We start from the raw sequence: 10,000 nt of genomic DNA on the forward strand, positions 1-10,000 counted from the left end.
GAAAGCAGCAAGACTGTGGGTGCATGAGCATCACTTTTTGTCTGGTCTATTTAAAAGAGAACCGATCACAGTTGCCTTCCAGGCATGGTTGCTTCACGCAAGGAATTGGGAGCGCGCACGCAGTTTAAACAGTCACGCGCATCACATCAGCTGTTAGCACGAGTGATCCTCCTCTCATTCGGTATTCCCCTGCTTTTTTTTGCTCGCGCCGACAGTTATTTTTGTCAGTCATGTTGTTTCTGGATTCTAAGATCACATTTGCTTGCATACTGGGTCATCCTTATTGTCGAACCCTGCTTTTAGGAAAACCACAATTTAAAAATAATTTTCAACCAGCTAAAGTGGCTAGTGGGAGCGTCTGTCTAACCTGCCACAGACGAAATCTACCTGCATTGGGCGCGTGTTTATGTCATGCCCTGATTATTATATATTTTTTAAATAACTATCTGACGAAGGTTTTAATGGCAAGCGGAGTCCTCAGCCGTCAGATGTCACTTTACAGCCAAAGGCACTAATCCTGTCACGTCTGTGTTGTTGAGGCTGTTTGGTCACTTCATTTGTTTTATTCTGATCGAATATAAATCTGATCGATCAAACCACTTCAGATGGTGGTCCGGGATGCATTCCAGATGAAACTGGACAGGTCTAATCATGATTTAGACACAATTAATATAAATAAAATAAGTGATGACCTGGAGTAAATCTGACCTGCGCCTGTTCGAGAAACACCTGTACACTTTTACAGCCAAACACACGCAAAGAGTGCAAAACTCTATTACATCAATCTTTAGGCTCATCTGAGGAATTTTGTCTTAATTCATCATCTTTTCTTTGATTTGTGTTAGTATTTGTTGCATTTTATTCGTTTTTATTTTATTACACTGAAATGATCAAGTTAAAACCTTCAGTTAATATTGAATGGCCACATTACACTGCAGATGTGCAGCGGCGCCTGTAGTGATTTGACAAGAGATGAACAATAATAGACAATAACATTTTACTTGATTTCAAAGGCAAAATGTTTGTTTGTTTATGGGAAGAGTATGTTATATACAGAGAATAATTGACCCTATAATGGCAGTAACTGCAGAGTCTGCCTTATTATAAGTGAAGCACAAAGGCTTCTGTTGCCTGCATTCTTTTAAATGACTTAACTTTTTTATGATAAATGATTAATAAAAGTGTCAAGCACCAAAAGCAGTCCATAAACTAATGCACTTAATTAAAGTTTATATATAGTGTTTTATATAACAAGTAAAGTCACTGATAATGACAATAATATTATAGGAATACCATAAATATATATATATACACATACATATACAGTTTAAGTCAGAATTATTCGCCCCCTTGATTTGTTTTTCTTTCTTAAATATTCCCCAGATGATGTTTCTCAGATTCAGGAAATGTTGACAGTATGTCTGATAATATTTGTTCTTCTGGAGAAAGTCTTATTTGTTTTATTTCAGCTAGAATAAAAGCAGTTTTTAATGGTTTTAAACCCATTTTAAGCTCAATATTATTAGCCCCTTTAAGCTATATTTGTTTTCAATAGTCTACAGAACAAACCATCATTATACAATGACTTGCCTAATTACCCTAACTTTACCCTAATTACCCTAGTGAAGCCTTTAAATGTGACTTTAAGCTGTATAGAAGTGTCTTGAAGAATATCTAGTCTAATATTATTTACTGTCATCATGACAAAGAGAAAATAAATCAGTTATTAGAGATGAGTTATTAACACTATTATGATTAGAGATGTGTTGAAGAAATCTGCTCTCTGTTAAACAGATATTGGGGAAACAAATAAACGGGGATAATAGTTCTGACTTCAACTGTATATATACTGTATAAATACAGGCCCATTGCTAGGGGGGCTTGGGTGATTAGAAAGACCAACCCCCCACTGTCAAAGGTCCAGAATTGGTCCTATACATGAGCTTATTTATCCTATTCTGACTACGCCATCATAAACTGTGAAAATAGCCCATCGAAGGCTTTAAGACCACACAGAATTAGAAGTAAGAGTCTTGCGAGGCAGTTAGTTAGGTTTCCTGTTGTAAAACTAGTAAAGCACCATTGTTAGGTGATTAAATCATTTACCATATTTGATACAGGGTCCCCAGAACATCTGCAGACAAAGTACTGGTGAAAATAGTCAAATCAGTATAAGCCCTCGAGCCAGTTCTAAATGACGGAGACAATGTGGCGCCTGACCAAGATTTCACTGCAATATGCCAGTGAGGGCCAACATTTCACCGTGTATCTGTATTAGAAATAATGAACATCTTGAACTGATGATACTGATGAAGTGCTTATTAGCTCATATAAGAGCTCATAGAAGAGAGGTGCTGCTCATATGACATGTGAACGACCCATACAGCTTTACTGTGGACATTTCCTCCAGCAAGAATCACGGCGACTGAAGCTTTCTGTTGTTCACCACACACACCACAAGAGTACTGCAAGCCTGATAAAGGTGACCCGTACTGACCCGTACCATACCGTACTGTACCAGTCAGGGGAAACTAGTCAGATGTTGTGCATTTCACTTCATTCGCAGCGCCTGGTGAATATTCACTCTTTTGTGTTGACGTCATGTGCAATCTACTCGCATGAATGCTTAATCTGCAATTAACTTGCTTTGATTTGTGTCGTCAATCTGGCAACCTGTGTGTGCATCAGTCTGAGTAGGAGCTGGGTCAAAAAACCCACTTCAATGTGTTGAGTTTGTACTGGAATACCCTGTTCAGTCCCACATTCTGCCTCTACTGCACCTGTAGTGGTTGAAATATTGATAATTACACTATTCTCCTGTTTAGTCTGCATCTTTAATGTGTGCTGATATGCAGTGTGGATGAATATGGACTCTTTAGGTGCAGTTGTGGACCTTTTGAGAAAGTGCTGGATCTGGCACTGTGTAAATAGGCCAAACGCATGACAAGTGTTGATGTGAAAGTGTGTGTAAATGTGATGTTGATGTGTGTTTGTTGATGGAGCTGATCAGTCAGATCATCAGACCTGTGTGTGTGTGTTTCCATCATCAGCTTCATGTCACCTTAATCTCATCTCCACAGAGCAGCTTTAGGCAGATAAACCCAAGCGGCTGAGGAATCATCAGGCTGAACTCCTCATCACAGTCAGACAGCGTCAGTGTGTGTCTTCAGATCAGCACTAAGCAATAAACCATGCAGAAACACTTTTCACACTGAAATAGCTATTCAATTTGACAAATCCATACAGGGACAAAGCAAGGCGCGCGATGAATTAAAGATGACGTTCTGGAGCAGGGAGAATGGAGGGGTGTTTCCCAGTAAAACACACTGTGGTAATCTTCATTTACAGCTCCGAGGAGCGCTCTACAGCTTTAATGTGTTTAGTTCTCATCCTGTCGGGTTTCAGGAGTTTAGAGTTTGGTGTTTGAGGCTGTTTGACTGCATTTATTGTCTCTCTCAGACACAACATTGGCCAGAACTAAACAGGGCTGTGCCCGGTCAGTACCTGGACCTCCACAATGCTTGGGTAGTCGTTGGCAGTGACACAGTGCACATCTAGCACCAGTATTGAGCCTAGGGAATGCCATGGTATTGAGCCCAAACCATCACTGATCCCCCCAGGCTTCACTCTGGCCAGCAGGGGGCGCTCACTCTGCGATCTGCGATCCTAACGCCCCAGTATATTGATGGACACTCTATACTGTAAGTGGGCGCTGTCTTTCAGATGAGCTGTTAAAGCGAGCTCCTGACTTTCTGTGCTCATTAATAATCCCAGGATGTCCTTGGTAAAAGAGTAGGGGTTTAACCCTGGCATCCTGGCCAAATCTGCCCACTGACCTCTGTCCATCATGGCCTCCTAACCATCCCCATATCATCCTTCATCACTCGGTCTTCTCTCCACCAATCAGCTGCTGTGTGGTGTGCTGTCTGGCACAATATGGCTGCTGTCACATCATCCAGGTGGAGGGTGCACACTGGAGCTGGATGAGGAAATCCCCCCAAACATGTGTACAGTGTTGAGAGTGTCCAGAAAAGCGCTAAATAATTGTAATTATTATTTATGATTATCACCCTGATTACTGCAGTATAATCAGAAAACTGAGCTGTAAATGCAGTGTTTTAGCTCTGTGCTCCTCCAGAACGGCTCTTGAGTCTGCGATGTTTATATTGATGATGATGATAGTGATGAAGAGCCTTTATTTGTCACATACACTTTTACATGCTGTGAAATTGCACTGGTCACAGACCCGCCTATCCACACCGGTGGGCACACAAAGGCATGGGGTGCGGGGCCAGGTAGTGATTGTCTATCTGTAGCTGTGTGTGTGTGTGTGTGTGTGTGTGTGTGTGTGTGCGTGTGCGTGCGTGCGTGCGTGCGTGCGTGCATGCGTGTGTGTGTGTAAGCCTGTAGAGTCTCACAGGTGTGCTTGGAGCAGGGAGCAGGACCTCAGAGTGTCTCGTTATCATGTTCTCCGGGGGAAGTTGCTTGTCTTCAGTCTAGGCCGTCTGGCAGGAGAGTTACAGGGAAGCCGAAAGAGAAGAAAAGGTTTTCAATTTGGATCAATATCAGTTTCACAGATATCTAATGTTTGTAACTGGTCTCCAGATCTGACCAAATCACGTTGCAGAACCGCTCGTTTCTCCCGATGTTTTCCATTTTGCGGTCTACTACAGTCTGAGTACCAACAGCTCTGCTCACCGCCGTTTCAATCCAGCTGGCCAGCTTGGTGGGGTGTTTTAAGCAGCGCTGATCGCTTTTATCAATCGTCGATACCTGAGGGCCCCGCATAAGCCCATCAGCAGAAACCCTGTTATCAAAGTGCAGAATAGATATATACCCTCAATATCCTCCAGAGACAGAGCGGCCAGGCACACAATGCGCTACTTCTCCTGTCCGTCCATCAGGTATCCAGCTGCAAATGTCCCCGCAGGACAGGTGGGTTCCCCCGAACCCAGACTTTTCATTGAGAAGATGTCGTCACTTGCGTTCAGAGACCAGATGATCAAATCCATAAATCCTTATTCATTTGGAGAGCAGGGAAGGAGAGCATCAGAGATAGAATAAGACGAGACAAGAGGAGTCAGCCAGGACTCATATGGGAGAGAGATATGGGAGAGAGATATGGGAGAGAGATATGGGAGAGAGATATGGGAGAGAGATATGGGAGAGAGATATGGGAGAGAGAGTAAATTAGTGTGGCCGTTGAGAAGATAACTGTATAATAAGCATTTATTACTGTGACCTAAATGCTGGATTATTGATTAATAGTGTGCAGTATTCACTGCAGGAAATGAATACGACTGCTTGACTACAGTAATAATCTCAGAATGCTGCATGCATCAGTGCTGATGTGTTTTCCTGACTGATGTTGATGTCTTTATTGAGCTGGTGAGTGAGTGTGAAGCGCTCTGTGTCTGATTACAGGAGTATTCCAGTCTGTTTTTGCTGTTTATCCTGGTGAACACACTTTGTCTCAAATGAAGGTGTTTAGAGAGGGATTCTCTGTTTATGTCCTTAAAGTGAAATTCCTGCTTTTTTGAGAGGGGTCTGGATGCAGATGCAATCTGAGCTGCATGCAATGCTTTTAAATGGGCTCATCTAACCCCACCCATAACCCCGCCCCTCACAGTGATGTCACTAACTCCACTGAGTGCATTGTGTCTGACTGAGATATGCAGTATTGATATAGCTTTCATTATAAAGGCTGCGTCCAGATACTACTGGCTTTGTAGGAGAGTGTTTCATAGAGAAATAGCATCCCCAGACACACACAATGGGACAGAGGATTGTTGAGTAGCAGACATGGCAACATGGAAGTTTTGAATTGTTTTAAAGCCATTTTAAGGTCAATATTGTTAGCCTCTTCAGCAATATTATCTGCAGAATAAACCACTGTTATACAATGACTTGCCTAATTACCCTAACTTTACCCTAATTACCCTAGTGAAGCCTTTAAATGTCACTGTAAGCTGTATAGAAGTGTCTTGAAGAATATCTAGTCTAATATTATTTACTGTCATCATGACAAAGAGAAAAGAAATCAGTTATTAGACATTAGTTATTGGTGTGTGTGTGCGTGCGTGTGTGTGTGTGTGTGTGTGTGTGTGTGTTCACAGTGCTGGATTCCTCTGCATTAACACACCTCGTTAGTGCTGATTGAACCGCTTGCTAATGATTGCTAATGAATGGCTGTTAATTATTAAAGCGCTCGTCTCCGGGTCTGCTAATGCGCCCAGCGTCTCTCTCCTTCCGCTCACTCAGGGGTTTTCCACTTCCTGTTGGTGTAGGAAGAGATAAACAGGCGCTGTGATTGGCTGCTTTTACTCCTCTTTCTGCCAATTAAAGAAGCTCGTGGAGACAAGAATATTAATGAAGCGCTGCGGTATTAGCTGACAGTGCTCATTATACAGAGAGAGAGAGAGAGAGAGAGAGAGAGAGAGAGAGAGAGAGAGAGAGAGAGAGAGAGAGTGTGTGTGTGTGTGTGTGTGTGTGTAAATGCAATGGCGGAGCTACAATTTTTTTACATGGGGTGGTACACACACACACACACACACACACACACACACACACACACACACACTGTACACAAACACAAAGATACACACAAACACACTGAAAGTGTTTAGAAAACCCAAATCTGTTTCCTACATCTAATTTAAAATATAAAACCTAATATTTACTCCTCATCTACTCACTTTGTAGCATCGTTATATTAAATGTAGCAGCTTACACACATGCAGGGCTGGACTGGGACAAAAATAAAAGCGGTTCTGGCATTTTGGGTCAGAGCGGCCCACTACACACCATCTAAATGCTCCGCGTCTGTGCACACACTTGAATATGTTTACCAACTCCTAATCTGTAAAAGCACAGAGCCATATATAGGAGATAATGAGAGATGATGTATTTATTATTATAATCGAGTTATAATCCACACTGGAGGTCCATCTTGTGTGTGTCTGTGTGTTTTGAGGGAGCCTATATTAAATAAAGAACAGCAAAAAGTGCCTGCTGACACACACAGGTAATGTTGATTAGCAATAATAAAGTTCAATAATAGAAGCAGTGTGTCAGACACCTTTACCAAATATATAGCTCAACAGTCAAACATCAAAACATTGATTAAACATTGTATAGAGACAATCAAATGACCTTAAACCATTTAAAAATGCAATAAATATCTGTTTGAGCCCGAACTACTAAACTAAATGCAAAAAATAATAATAAAGGAGTATTAGTTTGCTTAAGTTGCACACTAGTTTGATCATGTATGAATATCATTATAAGCATATTGTATAAATAGTATATTAACTATAAGCCTGCATCATGCTGATGATCAAAAACAAAATGGCATGACATCACAGGTGATTGTCTTCTGACTGAGTGCACCTGAAAATACATGAGTGCCACTCCTCATGGAGCGTGAGAAGCAGACAGTTCTTCAGGATCTATATCATGTGTAAAATAAAGAGTTGCAGGTTAAGGGAACAGCATGGGAGGGAGTTGGCGCAGGTCATGGTGCAGATGAAAATAAAAAGTGTATTTAAATAGACAGACAGGTAACTAGAATAGACGGAGATAGGTTGATCTGTGTAAAAGCTGCCGACCCGCGGCGCGCTGATTCTGCTCTCTAAATGCATGTGTGTGTGGAAACAGGTGTGACTCTCGACTATTTTGACAAGTACACTCCAACATTGCACACTCACACAGAGCCCAAAGTGGGGGGTTGTGATTGGGTCAGCCCAATGTCCGTAAGGAGAGAACCAATGGGCTGCAGATTATGTCAGGTGGGCCGGTCTGACAGAATAACAAACATCTTATGCCGCAGTCACACTAGAGATTAGCCTCCTTTCCACTGCACATGACAAACGACAAGTGACAGACTGGAAGTCATACATTTCCAATGGAGAGTAGTGCGGGAGCTGCGTACAGTTCCGATCATCTTCATATGCGGAAAATTCAAACTCCTGCGACTAGACCGTATGCGACCGGCCGAACGGATGTGATGTATTCCAGTGTTGTCCAAGCAGGTCCGTGTGCACAAGATGAGAAATAGCAGTGTTTTCATATTTTTTAATCAGAAAAAAGTCGACATTAAGAAAACATTTCTGTTCATAAATGACTAATACAATAATAGGATTTCTTTTGCTGTCTCCGCATTACCTCCAAAATTAGTTTGTGGTCTGTGAGTTTCCAGTACTCATTCATTCAACCATGGTGAGCGCACGGAGAATAAAGGCTCTTGCTTTTGCACTCCTTTATTTCCGACACTGCTAGAACAGCTTCTCTCCCATGGTACACGACAACACTGAAAATTCTGTGCGACTGCCACAAGGGGGCGCAATCCGACAGTCCTGTCCAAATGTTGTGTGCAGTGGAAAGGTGACTTTTGTGTGTGCGAAGTACTGTCGTGCGGCACTGCGAAAAGGGGTGGGATTAAACTAGATGATTAGACATTTCAAAAGCGAGCGATTGGTCCATATTTTACATTTCTGTCCAGAGAGGTCATGTTTTGACCCTAGATTGGTCTCTCGCAGTCAAGTTAGGCGATTTCGCTTGACGCACGACCTTGCAGTTCCAGTCTGAAGCCGCCTTTCCACTGCACACGATATTTGGACACGACTGTTACAGTACTCCCCCTTGTGGCACAGAATTTTCAGTGTTGTCGTGCACCATGGGAGAGCTGATTCTCGTGGTGTCCCAAAATAAAGTGCAAAAACTCACAGACCACAAAGAATCTTGAAGGTAATGTGGAGACGACATAAGAAATCCTATTATTTTATCAGTCATTTATGAACAGAAATGTTTTTTAATATCGACTTTTTTCTGATTAAAAATGATGAAAAACTGCTATTTCTCATCTCGTGTGCACGGACCTGCTTAGACAACACTGGAATAATCACATCCGGTCGGCTGGTCGCGTACGGTCTACTCGTAGGAGTTCAAATATTTCAACATATCCGCAGCTCAAACCGGATCTGAATTATCCGCATACGGAGAGGATCGGAACTCCACGCAGCTCCCGGACTACTCTCCATTGGAAATGAATAGGTGCGTCCCAAATCGCATACTTATGCACTGTTCTACGCCATTTTGTAGTGTAAATAGTGTGAGTAGTGCGCTCACACTGAACACTCTAACAATAATAAGTGCACTGTAATTACCTGGATGATGAACTCACTTAGCGCCCACAGGTTTGCTCACGTAGCAGAAGGGGCGGAGCTATCGGGCGCACATGTTGGATTCCTGTATTTATTTTGGATTGTGAAAGCAGTATTCTCCTAGGAGAGTGATTATAGCGCCTCCTGATGGTGAATGCGGTTATACTCATGGCAGGTGTTATTCGGTACTTTAGTCATTTATTTCACTGATTTGGCAACCGTCAAACGTCATCTGGTAAAAAAAACAGTGCTCCATTTGGGATGACACTACATACATATACTATAGTGTTGAGTGTGTAACTATACAGTGCATAAGTGCATAGTGTGCCATTTGGGACGCAGCTAATGACTTCCAGTCTGTCGTTTGTTGTGTGCAGTGGAAAGGAGGCTTGACGCATTCGCGTGCGTATAAATGGAAGTCTATGGGGAGAAAAGTGCAGTGTGACCGCAGCTTTACCTTCAGAGCGTCACAGATCACAGCATCGTCGATTAATTATGCAGAAAAATAGGACAGGCTGTGTTTTATGGGCCGATCAGATCATGAGAAGATGATCAAATATTATGTTATGATGCATTATTATTGGTTTTACTTGAAACCGTGCTCTTGTCTTCGGCTCGGCACTGATTTGGAAATAGCTGGAATGAGATGCTAGTCAGCGTCAGGACCTGCCAGCAGCAAATCAAACTTTGGGGTGGCACTAGGCATGGGATGATAACAGTTTTTAAGGTATATCACCATATGATAAAGTCAAGATTTTAAAACCGCCAACATGTTCTGTAATACAGTTCCTAATGTATGTGTAAGATATTTATTTTGCATGTTTTTTTAGGACAGCAGT

At 42.2% G+C, this 10,000-nt stretch overlaps 1 protein-coding gene across 9 annotated transcripts in view; it reads left to right on the plus strand.

Moving 5' to 3' along the window:
• Nucleotides 1-10,000, plus strand: part of nrxn2b (neurexin 2b) — a 550,373-nt gene that overhangs the window by 179,479 nt on the left and 360,894 nt on the right. The window lies entirely within an intron of this gene.

This window comes from Danio aesculapii, chromosome 7 (assembly GCF_903798145.1).
Source record: "Danio aesculapii chromosome 7, fDanAes4.1, whole genome shotgun sequence".
NCBI lineage: Eukaryota > Metazoa > Chordata > Actinopteri > Cypriniformes > Danionidae > Danio > Danio aesculapii.